Source organism: Ambystoma mexicanum, chromosome 13 (assembly GCF_040938575.1).
Source record: "Ambystoma mexicanum isolate Mex_15411 chromosome 13, UKY_AmexF1_1, whole genome shotgun sequence".
NCBI classification, from domain to species: Eukaryota; Metazoa; Chordata; class Amphibia; order Caudata; family Ambystomatidae; genus Ambystoma; species Ambystoma mexicanum.
The window spans coordinates 111,003,004-111,030,005 of record NC_090938.1 but is presented as its reverse complement, the minus strand read 5'-3'; the positions used below and the strand labels follow the sequence as shown (position 1 = coordinate 111,030,005).

The window sequence follows — 27,002 nt, the reverse complement described above, 5'->3', positions numbered from 1 at the left end:
TAATTACTGCCTTCCCCATTCCCATTGAGCCCTATGGGGGCAAAAATGGGAATGGGGAAGGGCCATGGTGAATGGGGAATTACCGCCACCACACACCTTGGAATAGGGCGGTAATTCCGCCATTCACCATGGCGGACTCGGTAAAATACCAGCGGCAACCATGGCACTAATAGCGCTATGGTTACCGTCGTCCGTGTAATGAGGCCCATAGTTAATCTGGTGGGGTCATTACTGTGATGCTGGAAATGTGTCGGAGGGACAGGGCCTCCATTTCCTTGTCCTTTACTGCTTTTTATTGTGTGTTCTGTCGTGTTTTCCGTGCAGGAGTTCATGTGGGAGTCCTGGGGGTGCAGCTCTCTCTTTTGGTTTGGTGTACAGACCCATGGGATACCCATATGGCACCCATGGGTGGGGGGGTACAACCCTGTGCCCCTAGTGTATGTTTTTGGGCACCTGTGTGTGGCCCACAGAGCAGGGTACGGGCTGGTGGCAGCTCTGTGCGGAATTGACTGGTGCCCTGAACGTCCTCCATTTTGGGATGCCCAGGACCTGTCATGTGGAATCGGTAGATTCCTGATGGAGACAAGATAGCCCCCATGGCCTCTTGCCTTCCATCGCCTGTTACCTTGGTTTTCCCAAAGTCCGGGAAGCCCTGACTCTGTCCCTTCCCCCTGACTGGCTGTTGGGTGGAAGTTCCATATATGGTAGTGTGGAGAAGTGCCGACCAGACTGGCTGGAGCCTTCCCAACAACCGTATGCTGTGGGTACACCTATGGGTGGCACCTGGGTGAATGGAGTGTGTGACGAATCTACACTTCTTGTTGTGGATGTCTGGTATCTGGTGTTTGACACAATGACTGAGACAGCCCTGCCCGAAACTGGTATGAATGCAGTGTGTAGTGTTGAATGGCGTGGTACTTGTCCGAATCCACATTCTGTGTTGTGAGTGTCTGGATGGAGAAGAATGGCCTGAATGCACTGTGCGCCTGATTGACTGACTGACTGCATGAATGCCCTTCTGAGCGATTGGTTGCCTGAGTGTGACCCAGCAGAATGAATGGGAGATCAACTAGTATATCTGGGGGCCTCTCACTGCTAGAAATTGTTCAGAAGCTGAAGGTAAACTGGAGTTGAAACTGAAGCTTGACCTTGAAGCCCTGCTGGAAGAGAAGAATTGCTGTTGCTCTACTTTGCTGATCTGAAAGTGGTTGGGCCTCATTACTAGTTTGGCGGCAGCCATGAAGCTATTAGCTCCATGGCTGCCGCCAAACCAGGTCCGCCTCCATTAGCGGAGCCCGTTAACCCGTTCCGTGAAGGTCGTAATGAGGCCCGATGTGTCTCCAAGAACTGATCCGAGGGAGGACCTGGTAAGGAGACCTCTCCCCGAGCTACGAGGGACCATCGTGCACCAGCTGATCTTTGCCAAGGCTTCCTGGTAGACAGACCTACGAAAGGCTGCCGAACCGAGACGGGGACTCCCGCAGAATCCCAAAGAGAAGCAACCGGACTGTTATCCGTCACCGTCGACGACCGCCGTCACTGACTGGATCCGCAGTGCTCCAGTAGCTTAAGAACGTTTTTGATCCAAAGACACCCTTGTCTGCACTGTTGACCACTTTGTACCGCCGGAGAAAGTCGAGGCTGCTGACGCGCTGAGGGGCATTTGCCGGTGGCCACCTAAAGACCACAGAGCCGCCGACGACTTGACGTTCTTGCTGGGCCACAGTTCTTCAAACTCTTTGCGGCATGAACTATCGTCACCGAGGTGCCACGCACGCCTCTTCCTTGCAGGACGCCTACGCTCCGTCGTCGATGAGCACCGCTAGGAACAAAGCTACCACTTCCCTGCCGTAGTTCACCCTGTTCATCGCTGGACGTTCAACGACCTGTGGCTCCTGTCTTAAAGGGAGTGCACTCAAGAAGGGTCTTCGATTTCCCGACGAGGAACGCTACAACACCAGGTACTTTGGGGTTGCTGAACTATTGGAAAGACTCTTGTGAACAATATATGGACTGGGCTTGTGATATATCTTTGTTCCACAGGTTGCCCAGGTGGGGGGGATCTCCACACGGAGCTGTGTCTAGCGGTAGGGGCCAGTATTCTGCCAATTGTTCTAACCAACTGCTTTCCTCTTATATCTATTGTTGGTTTCCTTTACAAACTGATTTGTGTGACATTTAACCATACAGTTGATGCACTTTAAAGAGATTGAATAGTCATTGTTGTTCCACGTAGAACTGTGTATATTTGCCATTATAGATTAACCGAGTAGTGAGTTATCGTGATACTGTATAAAACCGTGAACCTTAATTATATAAAGACTGTGGTTTAACTAATACAGTGTGCGGACATTCCTTTGTGGGTGCTTAGGGACTACACTGTACTTAAGAACCAGCCTGCATCACCTCCTGAGAAGCTAGGCCCTGATTGCTCGTACATTGCTACCAACAATAGAAAATCTTGGCTGGGGTCCTCTGTGCCTCTCCTCTACCATATAGAGAGCAGGAGTACAGGCCCCCCCGCCCCTGCAGTGGTTGCTGTGCAATTAAATTTTTCCCAAAGGTGGAGGTGATATGTGTACATAAAAAATTATTGCAAAGAAATGTTACATAGCAATTGCTTATGTTTAGAAATGCAACATGATAGCTAGTTTATGTTCTTTCAAAATGGAGTAACTGTCGGCAGACAAAGGTGCATTTTTCATGTGAGAGCATTTAATTTTAGTACAAAACACAATTTCATCTTCAGACAAAACACATGTTGGCTCACTGCCACATATGCATTATTTGGGCACATGCAGCACAATTCACAAAATAATGTAGCTCTCTTTTACAAATGTCTTTTTGCTAGCCAAATGTGCAGTGACATACAATCCATATTTTAGAAAATAGCTATACGCTTTCTATGTGTGAATACACTGGGGTTCATTTTGAATTTTAGCAGTGCATTAAAGAGTTCCAATAAAGTGGTGGTTTAATACTGCCAATTTTCCATACCACCACATTATAAGGTTAGTGATACAGTTATGCAGATACCTCCTTCCATTGGCCCTTGCTGGAAGTATCTTCTTCCCCATGATTTGACAGCATCTCCTCATCCTCAAAATAACCCTTGGATTCCTTTAGACTCCATAAATGAGGACTAACATCACCGTTTTTGCTACTTGTAGTCCAGCAGTAACTCCGCCAGACCGAGTAACATTATCTGAATTGGCCGGTAGTTAGAGCACTAGAACACCCAGGGAGACCTGTGGGACATGAGGGATTCGGAGGAAGAAAAGGCTTGAGAGATGGGGGGTGGGGACTGGCAAGCGAGTGCAGGAGGAAGTGGTAGCCACAGGCGGAGAACGTCACAAGAGTCCAGGAGGAGGTTATGAGACCCAGGGAATAGGCACAGGTGATAACATTGGACGCCTAGAGTGACACAGGGAGGTAACAAACCAGAGGAGATAGCACACAGAGAAGAAAGTGATTTGGAGGTGGTAACTGCAGCTGGTGAAGTCAGAACAGACAGGATAGTAATAGTGAGAGAGAAGCTTGGGAAAATGCCATGGTGCAACAGAGGAACAGCAGAGGAGGAGGTAATAATATCAGTTAGTCAATCAGGGACTGATGTGTGAAGCCTAAAAGTATTCTCCCAGGTAGAGCCCAGGAATCCCTGATTCAGGTGGCCAGGACACGGCCATCGCTGTTGGATCCAGTTCCTGGGGCTGAACCAGTGGGAAAGGATCACCTGGGTGAGGGAGACCGGGGTTGTACTTGGGAGGATATCCTAGGTGAGGTGCTGTACTGTACCGAAGAGGGAAACGAGAACGAGATCCCTGAGGCCTTTGTAGGTTACAATACATCTACCACCCCCCCCCGATAAATCTTCTGTAGCCAAAGCCAGTAAACCATCTATCTTTCCCAAACCTTGTAAGAACCCAAAACCCAGTGTCGAGGGAAACTGTATCCCAAAAAAACCCTGTTTTCCTGTTTCCTGTCCGAATACACCCAATCATTCTTCCTCCTGTCCCTTTGATTATTATTTTTTGCACTCCCAACCTGCTCAGGGTAAAATACTAGTTCCCACAATCCCTCTTGTTCACTCCACGATCCCAGTGTTTTGGGCCCTCGAGTCCTTCCTTCCGTACTCAAGGGCAAGGTGGTACGGGTCATCACAGACAACACCACCACGATGTTCTACATCCGGAAGCAGGGGGGAAACAGATCCCCAGCGCTCTCCAAAGAAGCGCAGGACCTTTGGCACGGGGCTGTAGCCCAGGGGATGTTCGTCATCCCATTTCATCTAGCAGGAGTGAAAAACACTATCGACAACTTTCTCAGCAGGGAGCTTAGCTCATGCCACAAGTGGGAACTTCGGCAGGACCAAGTGGATCACCTGTTCCACAGATGGGGCAATCCCTAGATCGATCTGTTTGCTACGGCGACGAACACCAAGTGCCGTAGGTTCGCCAGCAGGTTTCGCCAGCCGGGAAGCATGGGGGACACAATCTCTTTCCCTTGGGACGGCCAGTTTCTGTATGCGTTCCCTCTGTTGCCATTGCTTCTTCGACTAGTCAATCATCTTAGACGGTCCCGGTGGAGAATGATCCTCGTCGTACCAGTGTGGCTGAGACAGATATGGTACCCGGACCTTCCAGTGAAGCTTCCGGCTGTTGCAGATCTTCCTGCCAGGGAAGGAGCCGCGATTCTGCACCATGACCCAGGATCGCTGAACCTGAAGGCCTGGCTCCTGCAGCACTAGAGTTTGGGGGTAACGATCTCCCAGCGGATTGTAAGGAGTTGCTCGATAAGGCCAGAGCTTCATCTACTCTCAGATGTTATGGGCACAAGTGGAAGAGGTTTGCCGTTTGGTGCCTTACCCAGAAGATCGACCCTCTACGAGTCACTGCTCCACAGGTGCTTGTGTATTTGTTGTCGTGGGCCAAGGCAGGACTGGCCCATGCTTCCATCAAAGTGCATCTGGCGGCTATTTCCCGTTATACCAGAGCTCCTGGACGATCATCCTTATGGTCACATCGTTTGGTCAAGCAGTTCATCAACTCGTTCCCGCCAGTAAAGGCTCCGGTGCCGGTGTGGGAGCTTAATGTAGTGCTTACTAGGCTCATGGGTCCCCCGTTCGAGCCTATGCATTCGGCGCCACTGACATTTTTGTCGTGGAAAACAGCTTTTCTTGTGGCCATCACCTCTGCACGATGAGTGGGAGAGATCCAGGCCCTCTCTTGTAAACCACCTTATTTGATATTCCACAAGACGAGATTGGTGCTACGGACACACCCCTCCTTCATACCTAAGGTGCCATCGGACTTTCATCTAAAGAAGGCCTTGGTGTTACCTGTATTCTTTCCGACACCTTCGTCGCCAGCTTAGAGGACTTTGCATTCGCTGGATGTGGCTAGAGCGCTGAAGTTCTACATGGACCGCACAAAGAGTTTCCAGAAGACGTCGCAATGTTTTCTGAACTTTGGCCCTGTGAATTATGGGAAAGCCCTCTCCAAGGCTTCCTTTTCCAGGTGGCTCACCGGCTGCATCACCCATTGTCACTAGTTGGCAAACCGACCGTTGCCTGGCCGTCCGAGAGCCCATTCAACCAGAGCGATCGCTGCAACTACGGCGTTCCTGTCTGGTGTGCCCCTGCCTGACATCTGCAGGGATGCTACGTGGGGGTTGACTCACACCTTCACGAAGTTCTACTGCGTCGATAGGGATTCCAGGGAGGAGTCCAGAGTCGGCCAGGCAGTGCTGCGCAACCTGTTCATTTGAAGGTGAGCCTGTTGAGGAGGTAAGAAATGCTTAATGTTGAGATGCTTAATGTTGAGCCTTGCCACCTCCCGTGGTTGTGCATGTATGTACTGCTATCTATTGTTTATTCATGAGCATGTGAATCCATGCCAGACCCCATGCTGGAGAAGAACAAGTTACTTACCTGTAACTGTTGTTCTCCAGCATGGGTCTGGCATGGATTCACATGAAAACTCTCCCGCCTACCCCTCTCCAGCTCTTCTCTTGGTCCTACTGCCACTTTACGTGCTACCAAATCTGAAGATGGTAGCTGTGCCTCTCTAAGAATAGTGAGCAAGGGGTCCACGTCTGGATTCCCCTAGTAATTTAGGGTGAAACCCAAAGTTACTTGAAATATGCAGATAACAAGGGGGGTCCTGGGAGACTCTGTGCCAGACATGAGTCCTTGGTTAGAGAGGCACAGCTACACCCTACTGATGAGGTTCAACCAGACCGAAACACGTGTCTGGGGTTGCTGTTGGTACTCTTGTTCAGAGGAGAATTAACTAGCATTTCGGTGCTGGACTGCCCCAGGGCAGGACAAAGACTGATATGTTTAGGATATTTCTCTTCTGTGAAAGATAGTGAGCTAAAGACTCTGGGTAAGGCTCTTGTAATCTGGAATCATGTCTGGCAGAGAGTCTCCCAGGACCCCCCCCCCTGTTATTTGCATAATTCAAGTAACTTTGGGTCTCACCCTAAGTTAAGTTACATGGGGAATCCAGACGTGGACCCCTTGCTCACTATTCTTAGAGAGGCACAGCTACACCCTACTGATGAGGTTCAACCAGACCGAAACACGTGTCTGGGGTTGCTGTTGGTACTCTTGTTCAGAGGAGAATTGCCTAGCATTTCGGTGCTGGACTGCCCCAGGGCAGGACAAAGAATGATATGTTTAGGATATTTCTCTTCTGTGAAAGATAGTGAGCTAAAGACTCTGGGTAAGGCTCTTGTAACCAGGAATCATGTCTGGCAGAGAGTCTCCCAGGACCCCCCCTTGTTATTTGGGGAATATTCATGAGCATGTGAATCCATGCCAGACCCATGCTGGAGAACAACAGTTACAGGTAAGTAACTTGTTCCTTAGGACCAATTCGAAGGATTTGGCACACACCTATGCATCCGAGTCTGACCTCCTATCCAAATGTAGAGGCAAAAAGTTGTCAGAGTTCTTTGCTCATTGGGCTATAGTAGTTTTAGACAAACTCTTAGATGACATTCCATATACGTGGAATAGGGGCACCAAAAAAATCACATATTGATTTTTTTGCAGCATCTATTAATCTCACTAGGTCATGTAAACCATTATCTACTATTGCTCCCGGTCTTGGTAACCACCTCATCATTTCCCTTTTAATTAATGTAGCATATCAGCTCCTAAGCACTGCAGCTTCTCCAGCATGGGGTCTGGCATGGATTCACATGCTCATGAATATTCCCTGTCTTCAGGCTGGGAATCCTCGGTAAAGAAAAAACCAGTATCAGTTTCGTTTCTGATCTGTCTTTCGTAGTAATAACCAATCACTGGTCTCTGCGTCATACTGACCACAGCCAATGACTGCCCTCTACCTAAGCACCGCCTCTGGCAGCCATCTTCAGATTTTTACCGCACCTTCATGTGTTGGGATCCTTGTGCTATTGCTCTCGAGCGTTAGTGCTATTTTTTTCACGTTTTTTCTCAAAAACTTCGTTTTTTCGGTCAAAAGAGCCTCAAGCTCCACCGATTCTCCATCCGATCAACGGGGACCCGTGTCGGATTCGTCTGCGCCCCTCAAGGGTGAAGATTTCGTCGAGCTACGCTTTTGGAGGACTCCAGAAGTTTCTCAGGCCCGGTCATGGCCCAGGAGAAGGGGAGCTCGACGCCCGGAAAGCTGTTCAGGGTCTGCCCTGGATGCCAGCTGCAGAACGTCTTCAAGGAGGACGAACACTCTTTTTGTCTTTACTGCCTACATGAGGACAAGACGCACGTGGAGAAGGACTGTGCGTTTTGCGGCAACATGTCGGAGCGGACCATGAAGGACCGCCATCAACGTCTCGCCAACTGGCTGGAAGGGAAGAGCCCGTCCGGCGAGAAGAAGAGGAAGAAAGCCGAGCGGTCTTCTAAGACCTTTGAGGACGCCCCGGCGACGGGGGTCCAACATAAGGCCAAGCACCGCGAGTCCGCTGGCACCGGGAGCGCCGAACGGTCGGGCTCTACGGGCGCCAGGCAGGGCGCACCCTCCCCGGCACCATCAACCAGGAGCCAACGCTCTGGGTCGGGTAAGAGGAAGGCCGAGCACCCGGCGAAGCTCCTGGAGATGCCCCGGTCGAGCCCGAAGGCGGAGGGGGAGCGAGGCAGTGTCCCCCCCCTCAAGGATAAGGCGGTGAGCGCACCTAAGGTGGTGAAGGCCTTAATCCATCCGGCCAAGCCCTCTATCGAAACTGTCGCGGCGGCCCTGGCTCAGCCTGTGGAGGCTACACCAGTGGTGGCGACCTCGGGGCTCAGAGTCTCCCTGCCACCTCGGAGGGAGTCCTCTTTTGTGCCCATCGATAGGACCCCCGTGAAATCCCCCGTGGGGAAGAAAAAGGGGGGGCAGGGCGTCGTCGTAGATTCGGCCTCAACCTCGGAGGAGGAGCTGGTCGAAGTCTTAAGCCACGGCCTCGGCGTGGAAGAAGACCGGCCCGTCGGGATGGATCCCGACGCAGGTGACGACGACATCGTCGAGGGTACCGACGGGGCCCCTGATCGCCCGTCGGATTCCCCTCTGCCGGCGCCGCGAGACAACTCGGCGGCCATTTTGTTGGCTATACAGTCCTTATGCTCAGAGATAAGGACGAGACTACCGTTGCCGACGGAACCTCTCCCGTCGGGGGACCCAGAACCGGGACCTTCTGGTGTTCCCCCTACCAAGAAAAGAAGGATCCACCCTCCGCCTCCTTTCAGCCGTCGCGCCCCTTCCAGCCCTCCTCCCCGTCCACCCGAGGGGATTATACGGGGACTGACACGGCAGCGACGGGTACGGACGACGAGGTATACGACGAGGATGTACCGTCGTCGCCTCCCACCAGGGCTTCTCCGCCCGACGAGATTGGATCGTTCCACTCCATGATCACCAGGGCATCCGAGCTTTTCCAAGTCTGCCCTGAGGAGAAGAAGAAGGAAGGTTTCCTTTATCAGCGGCGCAAGGCCAAGAGGAAGACGGTCCCCTCAGTGCCTCTATTGGACGACATTTGGGATGAGGGCCTCACCCTCCTCAAGAACCCTTCCACGACGCCAGCTAGAAGAGACCGGTACGAGAAGAAGTACCGGGTCCCGGACACGGCCCCCCTGTGCCTCCGGGCGCAGCCTACCCCGGACTCCGTCGTCTCCGCGGCGGCCAGGAAAAAAGCGGGGGGGGGGTGCGGCCTCCACATCGACTTCCCCACCGGACGGCGAGGGAAAGAAATTGGACGCTATGGGACGCAGAGTCATCTCGTCTGCGGCGACGACGATTAAAGCGGCCAACGCCTTGGCTATCGTGGCCCGCTACGACAGGGAGCTCTGGTACAAACTGGCTCCCCTGCTGGACTTCTTGCCGGACGACAAGAGGGCAGAGGCCCTGGAGATCCTGCAGGAAGGTGAGGTGGCTTCGGACCACGCCATTACCGTTGCGACGGACATCGCCGACACTGGGTTCCGCCAGTTGGGCAACGGCGTTTGCCTTAGGCGGCGTGGATGGCTCAAGGCTACGGACTTCCGTCAAGACGTTCAGACCAGAGTCCTGGACATGCCCTTCGATGGGAACAACCTGTTTGGGAAAACAGTGGACGATTCCCTTCAGGCCATTAAAGCGGACACCGAGACGGCCCGGGCCCTTGGAGTTCTGCAACAACGACGGACGCCCTTTCGGAGCAGCGGAGGCAAGGGCGCCTCCAAAAGTTCCGGCGGCGGTTTCTCCACCTACCGTCAAGCGGCCCGCTCGTCGGCTCAGGAGGCCTACAGAGGACGAGGCAAGTCTGGCGGACCCCGCCGTCGTCGCCAAGGAGGTCAAGGCAGCAAAGCCTCGTCGAAGCAGGATTGAACCGGCCGTGGGGTCGGGCCCCCACCGAAGCACCCCGGTGGGAGGCCGGCTGGCGAGCTTCGTCAGCGTGTGGGAGTCCATCTCCACCGACCTTTGGGTGCTGGACGCCTTGGCCCGGGGCCACGCGCTCGAGTTTCAAAGAAGGTGTCCGCGCGTCCCCCCCGTGGCCAGGAAAGAACTTCACGTCCCTCAACTTCTCCTGGAGGTAAAGGCGATGCTCAGGAAGGGCGCCATCGAACTCGTCCCAAAGAGGCTTCGGGGCTCCGGAGTTTACTCGAGATACTTCCTCGTGAAGAAGAAGACGGGGGGATGGCGCCCCATCCTGGACCTGCGACGTCTGAACAAGTTCATCAAGGCACAAAAGTTCCGGATGGTCACCCTCCAGCACGTCCTGGGTCAGCTGGAGGAGGGAGACTTCCTGTCATCATTGGATTTGGAGGATGCCTACTTCCATATTCCCATCCTAAAGGGGCACCGAAAATTCCTCAGGTTTGTGGTCCAAGGGCGTCACTACCAGTTCAAAGCCCTCCCCTTCGGACTACGGTCGGCACCCAGGGTATTCACCAAGTGCCTTGCACCGGTGGCGGCGCAGCTGCGCCGCGAGGGGATCCACGTCTACCCCTACCTGGACGACTGGCTCATCCGAGCCAAGACGAGGGAGCTCGCCGTGGATCACACGGCAAGGACCGTCCAACTTCTCACGGACCTGGGATTCTCCGTGAACTACGCCAAGTCCCACCTGGTACCCGCGCAAAACGCACTGTTTCTGGGAGCGAAGCTCGACACAGTGTCCCTTCTGGCCTCCCCGTCGGAGGAAAGGACCAGGTCCATCCTGGGCAAGGTACAGCGGATGTTGGTTTCCGACGCGGCCAAGGTGAGGTCCATCAAGTCCCTCCTCGGAATGATGTCTTCTTGCATCTACCTCATTCCCATGTGCAGGCTCCGGATGCGCCTGTTGCAGGAGTTCCTGGACGCGCGCTGGATCCAAACGACGGGCGGCTTCGAGGAGAGGATCACACTCGACGAGAGTTTCCGCCGAGCGGTCCAGTGGTGGGGCATCCGCGCGCATCTGACGGCGGGCATGGACTTCTAGACCCCAGACCACCAGGAGACAGTGACCACGGATGCCTCCCTGGAAGGGTGGGGAGCGCACACCGAAAATCTGCACGCGAGAGGCCTTTGGCTCCCGACGGAGAAGTCCCTCCATATCAACGTCCTGGAGCTCCGTGCAGTGTTCTGGGCCCTCAGGTCCTTCCTTCCGTCCCTCAAGGGCAAGGTGGTGAGGATCTTCACCGACAACACCACCACCATGTTTTACATCAGGAAACAGGGCGGAACCAGGTCCCCAGCACTGTCCAAGGAGGCGCAGGACCTGTGGCATTGGGCCGTCGCCTAAAGGATGTTTCTGGTGCCGTTTCATCTGGCAGGGATAAAAAACACCATCGCCGACTCACTCAGCAGGGAGCTGCGCTCGTGCCACGAGTGGGAACTACGGCAGGATCTAGTGGATCGCCTCTTCCGACGGTGGGGCACACCCCAGATCGACCTGTTCGCGACGGCGACGAACTCCAAGTGCCGGAGGTTCGCCAGCAGGTTTCCCCAGGCGAGGAGCATGGGCGATGCTTTCTCGTTCCCCTGGGAGGGCCTGTTCCTCTACGCGTTCCCTCCTTTGCCACTGCTAATCCGGCTCGTCAACCAGCTCAAGAGGTCACGGTGCAGGATGATCCTCGTCGCACCTGCGTGGCCGAGGCAGATATGGTTCCCGGACCTTCTGGACTTGTCAGCGTCCCCGCCAATCAAGCTGCCGGTGGACACGGATCTACTCTCCAGGGAAGGAGGCGCCATCCTCCACCACGACCCGAAATCGCTGAACTTGCAGGCCTGGCTCCTGCAGCGCTAGAGTTTGGAGGATACGACATACCGGCCGACTGCAGAGAGGTTCTTGCAAAGGCCAGGGCGTCCTCGACTCTTAAATGCTACAGACACAAATGGAAGAGGTTCTCTGTCTGGTGCCACGCACAGAAGATTAACCCTCTACGGATTACGGCTCCCCAGGTACTGCCGTACCTGCTGACGCTGGCCAAAGCTGGACTGGCACACGCGTCCATCAAGATTCATCTTGCTGCGATCTCCCGACACACCAGAACCACGGGCCTGACGTCCTTGTGGTCTCATCGTCTGGTGAAAGAGTTCATGAAGGGACTGTTCAGATCGTTCCCGCCGGTGAAGGCTCCGGCCCCGGCGTGGGAGCTCAACGTGGTGCTGACCAAGCTCATGGGACCTCCGTTCGAGCCTCTGCACTCGGCCCCGTTGAAGTTTCTGTCGTGGAAAACAGCGTTTCTTGTGGCCATCACCTCCGCACGACGGGTGGGTGAGATCCAGGCCCTTTCCTGCAAGGCCCCGTACTTGACTTTTCACGACACGAGGGTAGTGCTCAGGACGCACCCCTCCTTCATGCCCAAGGTACCATCGGACTTCCATCTCAACGAACCCTTGGTGTTGCCTGTGTTCTTCCCGTCGCCTTCGTCGCCGGCTGAGAGGACTTTGCACTCGATGGATGTGGCTAGAGCGCTGAAGTTCTACGTGGACCGCACGAAGTGTTTTCGGAAGACGTCACAACTCTTTGTGAACTTTGGACCTGTGAATCAGGGGAAGGCTCTCTCGAAGGCTTCCATTTCCAGATGGCTCTCCGGCTGTATCATGTACTGTCATCGGTTGGCAAACCGACCGCTGCCTGGCCGTCCGAGAGCCCATTCCACCAGAGCGATCGCAGCTACCACGGCGTTCCTTTCTGGTGTGCCCCTGCTGGACATATGCAGGGCTGCTACGTGGAGGTCGACGCACACCTTCACGAAATTCTACTGCGTCGATCGGGATTCCAGGGAGGAGTCCAGGGTCGGCCAAGCAGTGCTGCGCAACCTGTTCACCTGAGGTGAGCCTGGTGAGGAGGTAAGATGCTTAATGTTGAGTTTGATGTAATGCTTAATGTTGAGCCTTCGCCACCTCCCGTGGTTGTGCATGTGTGTACTGCTATGTATTCTTTATTCATGAGCATGTGAATCCATGCCAGACCCCATGCTGGAGAAGGAACAAGTTACTTACCTGTAACTGTTGTTCTCCAGCATGGGTCTGGCATGGATTCACATGCGAACCCTCCCGCCTACCCCTCTGCGGCTCTTCACTTGGTCATACTGCCACTTCACGTGCTTCCAAATCTGAAGATGGCTGCCAGAGGCGGTGCTTAGGTAGAGGGCAGTCATTGGCTGTGGTCAGTATGACACAGAGACCAGTGATTGGTTATTACTACGAAAGACAGATCAGAAACGAAACTGATACTGGTTTTTTCTTTACCGAGGATTCCCAGCCTGACGACGGGGAATATTCATGAGCATGTGAATCCATGCCAGACCCATGCTGGAGAACAACAGTTACAGGTAAGTAACTTGTTCCAAATGCAGCATATGTAGAAATGGACCGCCTTGTTGCTTCTGTACGATGGAATTCTACCTTAAGCAAGAAGCTGAACTTCATGATCCAGAATGAAGGCAATTGGCAATTAAGTGGATTGAGTACCGTTAATAACTTGCAGTCCTTAGAAGGCCGCAACACTCGGCTTATTAAGTCGATGCTTCACCAACTCCTTGACAAAATAAGAGCCCAAAACCATGCCATTCCCATGGTTACAGTTGCGAAATTATCTTCCTTGAAACGCGAAAGCAATAACCAAATAAGAGACCCGAAACGTGTCAACTCATCGTGAGAGGCCGATACTCTTAGAAAGAAACAGATAGCTTTGAATTTATTTCTATAAGAATTAGCTATCAAACACGATTCAAACAACTGGTATAATCAAATGATCATAGCCTATTTATGCGTGAATTATAAAAGATCTGTCTGGGCTGAGCTAAGGAATGTAGCCTCGCCTGTGCAGGCAACTTTTGAGACGTCCATTTCAGCCAATGTATGAACCTCGTATATTACAAACAAATTTAAGATGCCCCCCAAATTTAGTGAAGTTGGATTCACCCATTCCGCCCAGCTACACCACAAGTCGTATCTGCGGTCCCTAACAGAGGTTGAATGGTCAATATCTAAATTAAACCACTCAAAAGCCCCAGGCCCAGACGGCATTCCACCTTATGTCCTTAAAAAGGAGCCTGGTCTGTGGGCTGAGATATTAAAGATCAATGTTGATAATATATATCGCTCAAACAACAGCCCCTCTACATGGCGCACAGCCATTATTGTTCCTATCTATAAAAAGGGTGACACTACTGACCCACCCAATGTTCGACCAATTTCACTCTTGGATGCTTTGGCAAAGGTGTTTGCAATTTTAATATTAAGCCAACTAGAGATCCACATAAAGAACAAAAAAGTTTTATCACGTTACCAGGTGGGTTTTCACAAGCAAATGGGTACATTTTATGGGCTAAAATGATGAGATATGGTTTTTCCCTGCAGTTAATCTCTCTAATCTGAAAACTACATACCAACACGAGTTACATGACAAGAGTGAACGAACGTGGTGCCATGACTGGACCTATTCCAACTTGTGTGTGAGTTAAGGAGGGGTGCAATTTAGCAGCTACCCTGTTTAACCTCTACCTATGTGAAATGGATGAGCTATGGGATCTAAAAGTCAGCTTCCCGGTCAGACTAGGCAAGTTTAACTTCTATTGGTTAGCTTTTGCTGACGATATTTTATTGTTTGACAAAACCCCTTTTGGGTTGCGGGTCAATTTAAATCTCTTTGCACAATAAGCACACAACCTAAACCTTCTCTCCAACGCTAATAAATTGAGGATTGTGATATTTAATAATTTGAAAAAAAGGTGATTTAATTTAACTTGTTAATTGATGACCTCCCGATTCAACATGCACATTCTGTTCGCTATTTGAGCTATAATCTCTGCGATATAAGATCAATAGCTATGTGGAGAGATATCTTAAGTGTTAAAGTGAAGCCCTTAATCTCTGAAATTAGTATTATTTATAGAAAAAATTGCAAATTTTCGATGAGTCCACTTTTCGAATTCTACATATTAAAAGTAGAAGCGATCATCTTGTACGGTCTTGATATGTGTCTTGTTAATATAGATCCCTTTCTCGACCAGCTCGAAGTTCTTTAAGGGTGGCAAGATCACTCCCTAATGCAGTTCTACGGCATGAACTTGGGCTGGTGTCGCTTTCTGCCAGATTCAACTGGAGGCTGTTGAATCATTTTGGAAAAATGAATTCTCCTCCCGTGAACTTCTTATACGAGGATCTTTTCACAATGCTTAAAACAGGACATCCTGTCTCGATGGCAGCATATTGGGAAAAAATGGAAAATACATTAAAAGAAATAGATTTGAACCTTGAGGATTTGTTATTAAGGCCTGCATATGTTAAAAAAAAAGTATGAAGTGGATTGGTGTCGCACTGTGGAGACACTTGGCAAATATGCATGTTATAAGGAAAATGCAGCTTTTGTAACTAGCAGAGTACCTCATCAGTTGTATCTTGTGCGTTTTCCTTCTGAGAAGGCGAGTGAAATATACATGAGATTTAAACTTCACCAGTTTTTGACATATGAAAAAATTAAATACTGCTACCCCAAGAGAGTTGGCACTTTTGTGGAAACTTGTAGGTTTTGTGCGTCTCCCATACAAGCAGAAACCCTAAAACACTTGGTACTATTCTGTGAATACTTTAAACTGGTTAGAAGTGCGAAGTTGGGTAAAAAGTATATTGGTGACAACCCACTTTCAAGGGAGTTCTTATGTGCCAGATACATGTGGAGAACTAACATGACTCTCATTCTTGCATTAACTCATTTTCTAACTATCATTAATGAAGCACTCGTAGACAAAGTGAACTCACTATAAAGCGGTAAGGTTCAGTCTGAAATTTCATTTGCGATTGATTGAGAAAGAGTTTACTCTGCTTTCATAGTAATAGAATTTATACTATAGTGTATGCCTATAAACTATAAAATAGGATGCAGGTGTCACGCGGTTACAATGTGAAGAGGTTCCAATGCATGTCCCTGACCTTTGAAGTGGGGTAGATTAAACAAACTGACTTTGCAATGGCTGTTATTATGATGTTGAAAATACGTATTCAATGGTACCTGGCAAGAAGAGGTTGCAGCTAACCCTGCAACAGAAGATCTGACTCACTCATTAATTCTTAGTATGTGTGGCAGATAATGCTAATGGATTTCTGATTTGTTGGTTGGTTTTAAATGCCTGCAATAATGACAAGTTGCTTATTTTTATTGTGAAAAGATGTTGTTTTTTTCTCGCTATTTGCACTAGAAGCAAGAGGATCGTGCTGTGTATACTTTTTAAGAATTGCAATGTGTGTTTTATGTGTTCAAGATATCTAGATACATTAGCATCTTATTTTAGATAGACCTTTGTATTTATGTAACTGGAACCATGATCTGTGTTAGGTGACAGTGATGAGTATAAAGATGTTGAAGAATTTGTATTTATGAAATGATGTATGAACTGTTGTAAAAGTTTATTTGTTAAACTAAATGCAACAATTAAAACATTTTTTCTCCAAAGCCAACAATTCAAAATAACTTTTTAAAATTCTTAGGTCTCTGGAAAAGCATGAAGCATTACTTACAGATCTGACCCCTCCCAACCAAGATTGTACAAAGGTCCAACTGGCTTTTGAAACCAAGATTGAAACAGCATGAGTACGGATCAAAAACAATCTGTCTAAAGAACCCCCTGTTGTACCTTCTGGTCTTCAGATAGTAGCGCAAGAGTACCTTTGTTTCTCTTTTTCCGCTATTACTATCCCCGAGATGGTCAAAACATTAGCCAACATTTGGCCCTCCCCGTGCCAGGAGAACGTCATTACACCCAAATGAGTGCTTGCAAATAAGGGGACTTTGCTCCATTCTTTGTCCGTTTTGGTAATTCCTCCTTTTTTTTGGAAACTGGTGCCTACTTCCATGAAGGTGGTTATAATCACCCCCTTAAAAAAATAAACTGGCCTAGATGTTACAGACCCAAAAAGCATAAGACCAATTACGAATTGTAATTTTGTATGAAAAATCTTAGACAAAATCGCAACCACCTAATATCAAGCTTTTTTTGAAAATATGGGGATGCTACATCATAGACAATCTGGTGTCAGACCGCTTCACAGCACTGAAACAGCCCTCATTGACTTACAGTCTGACATGCTTGACATTACTGATAGGTGAAAAGCAGACTTATTGGTCCTGTTGGACATATTGGCTGCTATTTACCTACTGGATCATGATCGGCTAATCTCCACCCTTAGTCATGTCGGCCGGTGCTGCAAAGACTCCATAACCTGGTTTCAATCTTTCCTATCCCAGCGAGTCTCAAGAGTATTCTAGGGTGATGCCTCATTGCCTCTTTCTCCTATTACCTGTGGTGTTCCACAAGAGGCGTGTCTTTCTCCACTCCTTTTTAATCTTTCTGTTAGACCCCTTTGTGTAAGAGAATGATATTTTTTTCACAAACTATACTGATGACACCCAGCTAGTTCTGGAATTATCTGGAATTTATGAGATAGACACTGCTTATCTCAGACAGATTTATGCTCAAATCGAGTCATGGATGAACCATCACTTTATGTGCCTTAATGGCAATAAGACTGAGCTATTTATCTTTGGGCTTCCCCACACTAGAGATAAGTTGTTCCCTGATTGCCAATCATTTATGATTGACGACTGCACCATCTTAGTCCTTGATAAAGGAAAAACTTTTGGTGTTCACCTGAACTTCTCTCTTAATGCAGACATATGGGTTAATCAAATCTCCAGATCCTGCTCATTTCACCTTCGCCTACTTAGGAACATTTGTCATTTTCTCTTGTTTGTTTGTTTGTTTGTTTGTTTGTTTGTTTGTTTATTTAATATAGCGCAAGACCAAAACCTTGAGGTAGCTGGGCGCGGGCATTACAAGAAAACGTAAGAAACTTAGTTGCAGAGCACTGCAAGGATACTAATGAGGCTAGGTTACAGGAGAAGGTGGTTACATACAATGGGTAATAAATAAACAGTTGAAACAGAGGTAACATAAATGTGACCATGAATTGGCAGTGACCAAATGATACCGTATGAAATTCTGAGATACAAGCAAAGGATATCAGAATATACATTTGGCGGTAGCAAGACAAAGTAATCATAAAAGGGCATTAGGAGTGGGTAAGGCGATAGGTCATAGGGGAAGAGAAGCGGTCAGGTTAAGTGTCATTAGTTCGTAGCCAGGTGAGGACATTCCGTCTGAATCTGGAGTAGGGTTGGTCAGTTCTGAGTTCTAGGGTGAGTCTATTCCAAGATTGGGCAGCTATGACCGGAAAGTTAGAGCTGCCGGCTGTGATCCTTTTATATCTGGGAACCACTAGAGTGTAGGCATTGGCCATTCTGGTGGGTCGGTCAGAGGTTCTTTTGTTAACTCTTTCTACCAGGTAAGGAGGCGCTATGTTATTAAGACATTTGGCGGTAAGATACAAGGTTTTAGGTGCAATCCTGTCTTTAATTTTAAGCCAGTGGACGTTTCTTCTGAATGCAGAGATATGATCTCTGTTCGGGATATTTAAAGCTGGTCTGAGGGCATTATTTTGGAGCCTTTGCAATTTATCAAGAATGTACTTGTTGGATCCCGCATATAGAGCATTGCAGTAATCCAGTCTGGATAAAATAAGTGCGTTGGCTAGTGTGATGCAGCTGGTCTCAGATCGGAATGGTCTGCAAGCTCGGATCAATTTGCACGTATATGCTGTAGAGGATGATAGAATGTTAATTTGCTTCTTAAAGGTGAGTGCCGAGTCAAGATAGACACCAAGGGTTTTGACTGCAGGCATCACTTTGATGACATTTTTATCGATGTTGAATGAGGCATAGCTGGGGTCGAGTTTTTCAATAGCCGTCTCTGAGCCTAGGATCAGTAGCTCCGTTTTGTCATTCAGGCAGAGGCCGTGGGATGCCATCCATGCCTGAATGAGGAGATATATCCTGTTTACTAAGGCTGAGTCTTCCAAGAAGTTGCCCGAAAGGGGGATGAGGATCTGAGTGTCATCTGCGTAGTTAGTGTAGGTGACACCCAATCTGTCCAACTTGTCGAACAAGTGCATAGTAAAGATGTTGTACATGGTGGGAGATGAGCATGATCCTTGGGGAACGCTGCAGGAGACTTGTATAGGGTCAGCAGCTGGTAGAGGGGAGAAGACTCTCATTGTACGGTTCGCAAGGAAGGATTGCACCCAGGTTATGGCATCACTTGAAAAATGGGCGGCTGAACTAAGATGGTTCCATAAAACTGCATGATCTACCAAGTCGAAAGCCGCCGATAGGTCAAGAAGGAGTAGCATAGCTGATTTACCATTGTCCTTCAACTTGTCAATTTGGGTCCTGAGGTCAATCAAGGCTGTTTCACTGCCATGAAGGGGGTGGAAGCCGGATTGACGTGAGCCTAGTAGGTTATTAGTTTCAAGGTAGTCCTTAATTTGTAGATAGGCTACTCTGTCGATAATTTTAAGTAAGAATGGGACTGGGGAGATGGGTCTATAGTTGGTTGGTATGGAGGGGTCTAAGGTTTGTTTTTTGAGCAAAGGAAGCACCCAAGATTGTTTGAGATTGTTAGGCACAAGGTTCAAGGATGCGTTGATGAGCTTCGAGATAAAGGGTGCTACATTTCTGGCTGCATCCTTCATGATTTGAGCTGGACAGTTGTCTCCTTTGCAATTAGAGGGTTTCAATGAAAGTATAATTTTTTCTGTCTCGACTATAGATTTTTTTTAAAGCTGAATGGATGGGGGGGTGTTGTTATGTGGGTTTAGAGGTGGCTGCCGCTGAGGTGAAGGCTCAGCCGGTGGGAGCAGGGAAGCTTTCTTATTGGCATTTTTGATTTGGAGGGAGATAATTTTGCCCAAAAGGGCATTTTGTATATTAGTGCACCAAGGCTTATCTTTCGGAGTATTGTCAACCTGATGTATAGGTGATTCCATTTCGCGGAGACCAATTATGCCTCCATTGCTCGTGCCACCATTCTCTCACATTTGGATTACTGCAACACACTGTTACTAGGCACGAGCAAAAAAAACACAGCCAAACTACAAATCTCCCAGAATGACGCTGTTGGAATTGTTGAAGGCAAATCTAATAGAGATCATATCTCGAGCAGTCAGAAATCTCTCCACTGGTTACCCGTTTATGCACGTATACAGTTTAAATCAGAAGTGCTTATCCATAGATGTCTCTATGGACTTGCCCCTGTATACTTCAAGAACTTGGTGACTCCTTACCATCCAGCAAGAGCTCTTCGCCCGTCCAATCAGGCACTGGTGACTCAACCCATCTACAAATGTGTAAATAGATGAGGGGCGGCTTTCCCAGTAACTTCAGCCTGACTCTGGAATTATCTGCCTCTGTCTGTAAGACTTTAAACCAACCAGGTTAACTTCTGTCGACAACTGATAACCTATCTATTTGATTAAGGGATCCTTACTTCCTATTGGTGTATTTCCCTCTTGCACCCGTCTGGTCTTTGTGTTCAATGTATTGTGTGAGTGTTTTGTATGCCCTACGCCCCCATGCCTAAGGCTTTCGGCGCGCTACAAATAAACAAATAAATGAAATCAATAACTCAGATCCCACTCATTTGTGAGGTTGGCATCATGGAAGGAGACACAAACAACAGATTCAATGTTCAACAGCAATGTTTTATTAAGAAAATGTCAGAATGGAGTAAGGCCTTTCTTGCCTTAAGCCAAGGTGGGATTTCCCTACCTAAAGAAACTAAGAAAAGTCTGTCAGAATGCTCAACTGAAAAGTCTGCCTGTGTCCAAATCCTTTGCTTGCTCTCACAACTGATACAAAACAAGGTGTAGGGATGGCAACCATAAACTGAACAGTGTTTCAAACATGAAGTTCTGAGCTAATTCCAGCTCAGGCTTACTCTTCATCTTCTTTTCCCCCAAAGTCAATAATTTCATCACAATGTTCAATTTACCTTCATTTAGACTTGAAGTAATACAGTTCCACACTTTTGCAAAGTTTAGAGTGCCCTTACCCAAGTTCAATAAAGTTTCCGGGCAATATGTCATAGGGTTTCCTTCCCCCAAGTTCAATGCTGCGATATAACACAAAAAGAAGTATCTTGAAGCTTTGTCTGTCGATTGGTTTTCTACAAGACTTTACAACTCAGGGCCCCCTCGCCCAAATCTGATATTCACCATTTGTTGTTTTCCTTCTTTCACCACAGCAAACTTCCTTATTAGCTTGTAGGGATTCCCTGGTCTTGGCGCAGTTTCAGACCACACGGTCCAACCATTACAAGCCACGCAACCAGGAACTTCCAGGCTTCCTTGAGATGTTCAATTTTCTGCCAAACCAGTAGTTTCTCGAATGAAGCTTCACAACTTTAACATATGAATGGATTCTCAATCTTGGTTTCACTTTGTACTCCTAGTTGTTCATTCAACTCAGCTTGTAGTTCGTTGTTCCTTCCATCATAAATGCAGCTTTTCTTATTTCATTTCAGTCAGTCATTCAATTTGTTCTTCCATAAATAGTTCTTTACGTGTTTCACTTAAATAAATGCACCTTTATTTCTTGCTTCCAAATCGGATTTCAATAAAGGTAACTTTACTGGTTTCATTCAGTTCGGTATTCATTAACCCCTTAACTGCTGAGGGGTTTCTCTCCCAGTGCTGAGCCCTTTTTTGGAGATTTCGGTATGTCGCCATTTAATCCCTTTTAACTTTTTTGTTACATGAGATATCTCGGTCAAATTGGGCCCTTTTTCTTCCCACAAGTAGGCGGTCAAAAAGCCACCGGAAAATCCTACTTTTCTGTATAGGTGTGTGAGAAAATAACAAAAAAGAGAGCACATTTTGATTTTTTTCAGAAAATGCCAATAAAATGATGTACAAAGAAGCCTGTGGTTTCTTTCCTTGTAAGAGCTAGAAACAAATGGTTTGCTGTTCTGAATTCGCCATTTTTAAAGCTTTCACAAACAGGTTGAGCAGAAACAAAAAGAAACATATTTTATAAGCTTACCATCTGTTTTGTGAGAGTTAGGCGATTTATTCCTTTTTTTTCAATAGGACATGCTTGGGCGGAATGGAAGAGGAGGGTAGGAAAGCTGAATGGGAAGCCAGAAAGGCATATATTTTTTTTCTTCTGGTTTAAAAGCTTTATTGCAACATTACGAAATACAAGCGTCATGAGTAATCATATGTCCTCTAGACAAATAATTAACAGCACATAGAAGAAAAACATTTTTTTGTAGAAGAAAGAAACTAAAAAGAAAGGGAGAACAAGAGGATAGAAGAAAGAAAATCAGAAACCAGGAAAGGAGAGAAAACCAGAAAGCAGTAGGCTAACCAATAAAACCATCAGTGCAGAATCAATGAAATATTGAATCAAATAGTCACAAATATGCATTGACACAGCAATAGCAATTTCAACTACAGAGACATCCCATTGTGACAAAAAAAATGAAAGTTCAACCGTAGACCTCCAGGAATCTATTCCAAATGCCCCAGAATTTCTCAACATCATCCGCGTTCTTGTAAATTGCCTTCTCATAAGTTGAAACAGTTAAAAGGTCATCCACCCATTCATCAATGTTAAAGGAGCAGCTCGACTTCCATGATCTCAATATCATCCTTTTAGCAACCATACTGGCTCGAAGTTTCCAAGTCGCCTACTCAAAAGAGATGTCATCAACTTTTGAAACGTCTCCAAATATGACCAGGAACCTTGATGGGCAACATAAATAGTAGCTAGTTCACTCGAGGAGCCAGGTTCATTTTAATGCAATTAATTTTCTCCCAAGTGGATAAGTGTAAAGCCCCCACCTGGCAATATCAGACTGTAGGTTTTGAATGAGCATCCCAAATTTCAAAGCTGGCAACTTCACCACGTCTGCACTAATCCAGATGCCCAAATATTTGATTCTATCACTACACCACCTGAATTGGAAATGTGCACAAGCACTACGTAGACACAGATCACTGAGAGTTAAGATCTCAGACTTGCTCCAATTAATTTTATAGCCAGATACAACAGAAAATTCTTGAATGTCATGCATCAAATGGGGTATGCAAGTAACTGGATCCTGGCGTGCAACCAATAGATCATCAGCATACAACCAAAGCAAATTTTCACGGTCATTTCCAAGTATTGGCTTAAGGTTCATGTCCGCCCTCAGACAAAGCGCCAACGGTTCCATAGACAGGATAAACAACAACAGAGAGAGAGGACAACCCTGTCTTGTGCCCCTGTGGAGTGTGAATCCATCAGAAATGAGACCATTTGTGAACACACTAGCTGACGGGTCCTTGTACAGAAGTTGTATCCACTGCAGATATTTTTCACCAAAGCACATCCTCTTCAGGCAAGAAAACAAGAAGGCCCATTCCACTCGATCAAACGCCTTCTCGGCATCTAAAGAGATGGCAGCAGTGGCTACTCGCTGTCGATGACCATGTTCAACAGCCAACAGTAGACGGCGCATATTATCAGCCACAGCCCTACCTGTAACAAATCCGACCTGGTTTTTGTGAATTAGAGTTGTAACCACAGGTTCCAGTCGCATTGCCAACATTTTCGCAAGTATTTTACAATCACAATTAATCAGGCTTATCGGTCTATAGTTTTCACACCTTGTCGGACACTTGTCCTTTTTCTTTAGAACAGTTATTAGTGCGTGCCGCATCTATCCGAGTAACACCCCCGAATCAAAGGCCTCCTTGTACACATCACACAAAAGTTGTATAACAGACTCTGGTAGAATACTGTAAAATTCACCCGGCAGGCCATCCATACCCGGCGACCTATCCCCTGCAAGTTTTGAAATAGCCAATTTAATGTCATCCACCGTAAATTCCTCATCAAGACTCGCCGATTGAACATCTGAGAGTTGGGGTATGTCGTAAGAGTTAAGAAAATGTACGATACCCGTCTCATCACTGCCAAAGTCTGAGGCATAAGGTTTTGAATAAAAGTCACGAAACAATTTGTTTATTTCTCTTTGCTTAGTCTCCATTTCACCATTTCGGTTTGCAATAGGAGAAATGAAACGGTCTCCTTCAGCTACCTTCAACCTGTATGCCAGCAACTTTCCAACTCTTTCACCATTCTCAAAATAATTTATTTTTTGCCTAAACGGGGCATAGTCCACTTGACTTGAAATTATTTTATTTAGTTCAAATTTGGCTCTCCTCAGGTCATTCTTAGTACCTTCATCCCTGCTACTCGCAAACAGTTTATCCAGCCTTTGTGCCTCATCGGACAGTCTCCGGATTTCCTTTGCCCTCATTTTCCTTTGCTTACCAGTCCTAGACCTCGGGCAAAACACTTCAGTGCCTCCCACACTGAAGAGATTTTGACATCATCAGTTCTGTTGATCTGCACAAACTTCTCAAGTTCATCTATGATTTCATTTCTGATCAGCTCACTTTTAAGAATAGAAGATTTCATCCTCCATCGTGGTGATTTCATCAAGGTGTGTTGTAAAGAGAGGCACAGAGACACAGGCGCGTGATCTGAAAGTGCAATAAGTCCGATTTTAGAATCATAACAACTGGAAGTTACCTGCTCTGAAGTTAAGACAAAGTCAATGCGGGAGTACGTGTTATGACACTGAGAATGAAATGTATAGTCCCTTTCACACGGATGTTCCAGTCGTCATATATCTGACAGAGCAAATTCCTTCATAAGATCTCTGACTTTTCTTAGAGTCACTCGAGCAGTCCCCATTTGAGCGATCTAGAGCAGGGTCTAACACCAAGTTGAAATCACCAGCCAGTACAGTTGAGTCCACATCAAAGCTTTGAATCAACGCCGCAGGTTCATGGAAGAAAACCGGCTCATCCAGGTTTGGTGTATACACATTAAATATAAGTATTTTAGAATCCTGAACGCTGAGCAAGGCACAGATGACTCTCCCCTCTTTATCCGATTTACTAGAGAGGATAGATATTGGCAGATTCTTCTTGATCAGTAGAGAAACTCCCCTTTTGTTGGATGTATAAGTAGAAAAAAAAGGTTTCACCAACCCAGCCCGGCTTCAGTTTCTCAGATTCAAGGTCAGTAAGATGAGTCTCTTGGAGGAGTGCAATTTCACAACAATTCGCTCTTAAGTAAGACAGCACTTTAGTTCTCTTGGTGACAGTCTTAAGTCCATTCACGTTCCATGAGACAATGTTGAGATGATCCACAATTTTAGTATTCATATTGACCAGTCTATTACAGTCTCTGAAATATAATTTTTGGTTAGACAAGTACAGCAAAGTAAGTTGAAAGAAAAGAAATAGTAAAAGAAAAAGTAAAAGGAAAAGGCAGTAGCCCATGTCCCGAAGGACAAAAAGCGGCCAGAAAAGCAGTATATAGGCCACTAATAGATGACGCACTGTAAAGAGACCGCACTTCTAGAATGGAATCCCTAAGCAACTCTAATTGAGTAAAAATGCGAAAGATCCTAGATCTCCTCCCCCACCCTGTTAATACAAAGCATTGACAACAAATGAAGCACCTATGGCCAAAATATTATCACTCCCTTCCATAAGGCGTTCATAATCAAAGTATCACCACTTTCCGCCTTAGGCAAGTGGCCAAACAAGTACTACAACACACTGAACAATTAACCGCAAGTGCAATAAGGATATACTAAAAAAAAAAAGAATAATAATTTTGTGTTGAAAACGTGCACTCTGACACACATGTCAGCTATACAGTATCCACCCACACGTCCACGAGAATCACAAATATCAACAATAAAGGCAACCATTCTAAAATTTGTACAGAGCAGAGTGGAATACGCTCAGCAGTGAAGCGCTAATAATAATTCCCCACGATTGAAGGAGCCCAGTGTGTGAGACAAGTTATGCCAAACCAACCCGTAAAACGCCACCTCAGAATACACAGTGCGTGCACAGTCAATCGGAAAAGGCAGGGCAATCGCAATCCACATGGTTCTAATGCAGCAACAACTCTTTAGATAAGGCGTTCTGAATAAAAATGAGTTCAACTGCGTGCAGCAAAGGTATTTGGCCATTCAGAGTCACACCAATGCTACAACCAAATATGTCTCCTAATTATAACAAAGCAATGACATGAACTGTGCCATATGCAATGTAGTGAGATGCCATTATAGGATGCTACAGTAACAGAATCCTCAAATTCACCACATATGCAAATCCCCAAATCAGAAGTGCAGATCAGAAGAATCAAACCCGCCTCCAAGCGACAGTTAAGTCTTGTTTGTAGATCGAATACCACCATGCACATGTAGACGTTTACCCACACTGCATCTGACTCACGCACCAACAGCAGATTGGCTGTCAGACACAGACATTCATACATTGGAAACCCTAACACTAGACCCATTATCAACTGTGAGTTTCGATTTTTATCATAACCATAAAGACCAGAGCAATTCAGATAGCACCTTGAGATAAACCGTAATAAGGATGTGCGCCATACCCACCAAAAATCCCCCCTAAAAATAGAGCTGATAACCATGATAATCAGTTTTGGAAATATGTCAGCTTATAGCGGTATTGTGGCCCCACAAACTGATGGTGACTCCCTCAGCGTGCACACACACCCTGCCCACTTTTGAGATGCACTTCTGGCGTGGACCTACAGGTGGCAGTTAAAGATGAAGTCTGAGAGACTATGGGTTTTGCAGAAAGACGACATATGGAATAGACTAATTTCCGGGGAGAACACCAAATGGTCTCAGGCATTGTCTAAACTGATCGATCTAGTCTTTACAAAAATCATGCAGACTAACGCCAATGAGTTCGTGGAAACTACCTCCTCACTGGCCTCAACAATGGCGGAATGACAAAAAGGAAGTTGTCTCTCTTCCTTTTTCTTCTCTCTTCTCACCTTCTGCCGATCCCTGAAGAGTTTCGTCTTGGTCGGATCTGCTACTGTTTTCGTTGACAAAACTCAGTTTTAACTGTGTAAAGTTCAATAAATAAAAAAAATAAAAAAATAAAAAATAAGAGAACAGTGCAGCAATATAACAAACATAACATTACAACCAGTACAAAAATGCTTGTCATTGACTTTACTCTCCCTTCCACAACACACTGTTAACCAATTGTAACAAACTTGTTCACTATATGTCCCAATCACTCCACTCTCTATACTCCTCCAATGACCCAGAAGCAAGTCCAAAACAT

The 27,002-nt window shown here is 47.1% G+C and overlaps 1 protein-coding gene across 1 annotated transcript in view; it reads left to right on the top strand.

The window, feature by feature from the left end:
- The window catches only part of LOC138520949 (AMP deaminase 1-like), a 2,571,753-nt gene that overhangs the window by 530,174 nt on the left and 2,014,577 nt on the right, over positions 1 to 27,002 (top strand). The window lies entirely within an intron of this gene.